The sequence below is a fragment of the Macrotis lagotis genome, chromosome 1 (genome assembly GCF_037893015.1).
Source record: "Macrotis lagotis isolate mMagLag1 chromosome 1, bilby.v1.9.chrom.fasta, whole genome shotgun sequence".
Lineage (NCBI taxonomy): Eukaryota > Metazoa > Chordata > Mammalia > Peramelemorphia > Peramelidae > Macrotis > Macrotis lagotis.
In genome coordinates, this window is record NC_133658.1 from 758,575,356 (window position 1) to 758,580,558 (window position 5,203).

A 5,203-nucleotide genomic window follows, 5' to 3' on the forward strand; every position below is an offset into this window, starting at 1 on the left:
ACAATATTTATTTGGAAATTTTTGCTGTTATTTCAATATCTTGGCAACTTTCTTCCCCTCAGATGGATTTTGTCTCTAGAGGGGTGCTACTACCTTGAGTACACAAGGGTGTCCTACCACTGAAATTCACAAGCTTCTATTCAATGTGCTTTCCCTTGTCATTCAATCTTAATATTCCTTAAAATATCATAATAAGAGCAAAATATTGCTATTCTCCAAATTATACCTGAGTAGGCTGCCATATAAATGCAATGGATTTTGATTCAAGACCTGGTTTTACTATTGACTTTCTCTTTTACTGTGAATATATTATTTATCTTTTGAAGGGATATAGTTTCTTGAACTGAAAAAAAAGTAAATTAGAGTTTAAAACTGAAAATATTTTCACTCAATATTCTCTTCATAATCTATTTTTTGAAAATTTGCAGATTTAATTATTAGTTATAATGATTGCCCCCAAAATGAACATGCAGAGAAATGCATTTCCACAAAGATTATTTGAAGTAGAAAAGCTACCTTTTGAAATATTTGAAATGGGTCAATCAATGATTAACTTTCATTTGTACTCCACTAATTCATAAAGCAAGCTAGAGAGATATTAAATAGAAGGACAAAAGCAAGAACAGAGACCTAGCCTACATTGATTTGAGAAAGGTTTTCAAAGCATCTCAGTTGGACTTCTTAGTAATTACAGGTGTGGGGATAGAGTACCTTATTGGAACAGAACAAAGACTCTCTCTCTCTCTCTGTCTCTCTCTCTCTCTCTCTCTCTCTCTCTCTCTCTGTCTCTGTCTCTCTCTCTCTCTCTCTCTCTCTCTCTCTGGCTGTCTCTTCTTGCATTAATGCACTAAACCCATTAATCCATTATTCAGTTTTTCACTGGAATGCTCTTTCTATTACTTTGCTCAAGGCAATTTTGACATCTTTATTTCTCAGACTATAAATGAGAGGATTTAGCATGGGTACAATGATAGTGTAAAAGACAGAGGACACTTTTCCCTGGTCAATAGAACTTACTGAAGATGGCTGCAGGTACATGAATGCACCAGAGCCAAAGAAGACACCAACTGCTATAATATGGGAGCTGCAGGTGCTGAAGGCTTTTGATCTGCCTTCTGTGTATTGAATTTTTAAAATACTAACAATGAAAAAATGAGCAAATAATAGTCAGTGTAGGAAAAAGGATATTAAATGTACTGAATGATAGAAGTACCACTTCATTGACATGGGTGCTAGAACAAGAGAGCTTCAAGAGAGGAAGGATATCACAGAAGTAATGATTGATAATGTTTTCCTTACAGAAGACTATCCTAAGCAAGCATCCTGTGTGAGCTGTGACCCCAGTGAGGCCAAATGCATACACCCCACTCACAAACCATGAGCTCACCTGGTAGGACATTTTAAGACTATAAAGAAGGGGATGGCATATAGCAATATAGCGGTCATATGCCATCACAGCTAACATTTGACATTCAAAAATTACAAAAATGACAAAAAATAGAACTGGATCATGCACTCAGGGTGGGAAATAGTATTTTTCTTTGACACAAAATTCACCAGCATTTTGGGAGTGATGACAGTTGATTGACAGAGATCTTTGAAAGACAAACAGCAAATGAAAAGGTACATGGGGGTGTGAAGATGAGAACTAAGTCTAATCAATATGATCATGCCCAGGTTCCCATCCACTGTGACTATGTAGATGCACAGGAACAGAAGGAAGAGGGGTAGTTGGAGGTCTGGTTGATCTGTCAGTCCTATAAGGATGAATTCAGTAACCACTGAGTAATTTGCTGTAGCTATTCTTTTTGAGTGTAGAGTAAGAAGCAAGTATCTGTTGATGTGAAAGGAAAAAAAATAACATTATTACAAGTCTCAAGTGAAAAATCAGACATAACAGTAAAATTATCGCTTTTTAAAATTTTTTTTGTCTATATTTCCCTGCAAGTACAGCTGTAGATATAATATTCTTAAATTTTGCCAAGGCCTTTATTGATCAATATTTGATATTAATTCAAAAATACATGAATCTTCTTGATTAATATCTCATATAAAACACAGATGGTATGCATATAAAATTTAAACATGATAAATCTTGGACAGATCATCACCTTGCAGTTTGATCAAAACACTACTCCAAAATAATAAGACAGATTAGGACAATGGGCTGAATCTGATATGATCAAATTTAATAAGATGAAATATAAAATCATTCATAATCCTTAAAAACATTAGTTTCAAGATCACAGCAATATGGAGGTTTTTTGGAAGTCTGTTTGACAAAAACCTGACTTTTTAATAGACTGTGAATACAATATGAATCAATATAATTTGCCCATGAAAAAAATTAATGTAATCTTTGGTTACATGAAGGGAGCCATAGATTCTAGGATTAAGGACCTGAGAATTGTACTAAACTCTATCATGTTCAAATCATATCTTTGGATTTTTGTCCAGTTCAGATTTCTAGAAAAGGACAATGAAGATCATGAATGATCTGAAGTTCAGTTCACATACAGAAAACTTAAATGATTTATAAAAATATTAGCTTGGATACATGGGACATGATAATTGTTTCTAAGTACTGCAAGGACTGGATGTAAAAGGGGGATTCTACTTGTTCAGTTTGTGCCCAAGAGCTATGCATGAAAGTTGCAAAAAGGCAAATTTAAGATTCAAGTGAGGATAAAATACAAAACAATTGTACATCACCCATAGGGACCTGGACTGCCTGGCAAGCAATGGGCGCCCCCTTTGCACATCTTCAAGTAGAAGGTGGAGAATTGGGGGTATGGTTTAGACTAGATGAAAAGTTCCTTCCAACTCTAATATTCTGCATTTCTATAATGCTTATATATACTCAGATATATATATACTCATACATTGAAAATCTCTTTCTATTTTTCAAGCCGCCTGTTTCCAGTCTTCAGTTTCATGCCAATGTCAGAGCTGGGTAGAATGGAATGTAGAGACTCCCTTTCTTTTGCAAAGTCCTTTGGTTCCATGGAATCTCTATTTAGAAAAAAGAAAAATGTCAAATTAATCAACTACTTACCCTCCTGCATTGAATCTCAGTGTCTCTTCACTGAGTCCTAGCAGGTAAATGTCTTTTATGGAAGTTATTATGGACTGTCATAGAGTCTTCTAATCCTTTTATTGAAGGGAATTAGGGCCAACAACTTAATCTCTGAAATTATTTGGTAACTGATTTGATTTGAAAATGATTATTTTTTAAATGTGATTTTACCCAGAGTATCATCTTCATTCATAGAGAAAGAAACCATGATTAACAGTCAATGGTGTTGCTGATGATTTAACTTGAGGCTTTTATGGTTTGGACCCTCATTAGTAGCTAATAGACAGAGACTCCCACTGGGATTCATCTCCTAAGCGATCCCACTTTTCTAGGAAGAATTCAGTGATATTTTCCTCTTGCCATCATTTCTTTCTTTATTATTTTATCTCTAAGTGCATAATGATTTTTTTGAGGACATGATCCCAGGGCTTTTCCAGGAAATTCTGACATCTGGATGCAATATTTTACTTGGGGCTGGGAACCTTGGGTAGCATCTAAGTAATAAATAATATTTTTCATAACTGAAGTAGCTTGAATTCAGAGGTAATTATAATTGAGGAAACTGGGTAACTGAAAGACTTGAGGATGAGAAGGAGTAGAAGAGAAATATTATTGTAAGACACTGAACTTAGTAGAAGAGAGATTGGTGAGTTGACAAACCATAATTCTCAGCGACAAAAATCATTATTAAGATAGTTGCTGAATGATAGGGAAAGACTGAAAGTTTAGAAATGAGAGGAACAAAAAAGAATGCATTAGTTTTTTGTGCTTCTATGTGTTCAATGGTATGTTTCAAAAGTATCCCTTTTGAAAAGGGTGCCCAAATACATTGTGTCTTCATGAGAATGCTAGGTTTCAGTGAGAACTAGACAATAGAAGAAATACTAGTAAGATTTAGGTTGAAAGGAAATTTATTAATACTAGAGAAGATTTTAGATTGCACAGTGAAAAGAGATGAACTATGATAACTTAGGGCTATATTAATAGGAGCTGGCAGCACTTCCATTAATTGATGATCTCCCCTGTAAATATTTTTACTGATCTTTGATGCCTGGTGGATGACACTCTTTTCAGACTGCACTTTCATAGGATGTTTTTACTGCAGGTGGAGCCCTGTTAAAAAGCTATGGTGGTCAAGATAACCTTAGGGGCTACCTCAGATTTTTGTCTACGTAAGAGAGTAAGTAATGCTGCATGGTAAATTTATGTACTGGAAAAAAGTAAGTAATGTGTGCTTGCTTCATGTCAGACACTGGAAAATGTTCTGGTGCCCTTGTCCTAGTAAAGGATCTGTATGTTCTTTTATATCCCTGGCTATGTAAAACAGGGTTAGGCATATATATCCAAAGGATTTAGAATTTTTTCTTATAAGACTACTTCAGAGAACTCAAAGGGGCAGTGAGTTAGTGCTGTGGATAGAGCACTGAGCTTGGAGACCGGAGGACAAGTTTGAATCCAGCCTCACTCACTACCTGTGTGACCTGGGACCAGTCACTTTATACTATTGCTTGGCATCCAGGCCCACCTCCCCTCTTTCTGATTTATATCTGACCATTGGACCCAGATGAAAGTGGAGGAGAATGTGAGACTGGTAATTTAGCACAGCATCCCCTCACTCAAATCCAAGTCATGGGCTTATCATGACATCACATCCCTGATGTCATGATCCTCTGAGAATGAAGGACAAACATCATCAACATCTTGATACTCATAAGGCTTTAGTAGAGATAGGAAAATTTTGGAAGTTCTGAAAGCATCGTTATAATTATAGCTTCAAAATTGGAAGAGCTTGCATTTTTATTATGACTGGTGCTGCTCAAGAGGAGGCCAGATGATCAACTATTGCAGACAATCTAGAGATTTGTTTTCAGTGATCTCATAGACTGTGGTAACTTTCTCCAGTTATTGCTCTCAGAGCTCTGCTGAACAGACTGAAAAAATTCTTTTTGGACTAAGGAGCACAAGTTAATTGTGGATTAATTTCTTTTGAAGCCTCAGAGCCCATTTGTTTTCACAATTCTATTTCTTATTACACTGTTGTTTTGGTATTTCTAAAGTGCCAAAGTGAGAAACAATGGAACCAGTCTAACTTCTGCAAATTATATTAATCCTGAAATTTTGGTATTG

General features: G+C 35.6%; 1 pseudogene; it reads right to left on the reverse strand.

Moving 5' to 3' along the window:
* Positions 1–876: 876 nt before the first annotated feature.
* Positions 877–4,163, reverse strand: LOC141487931 (olfactory receptor 8G50-like; annotated as a pseudogene).
* Positions 4,164–5,203: the final 1,040 nt, after the last annotated feature.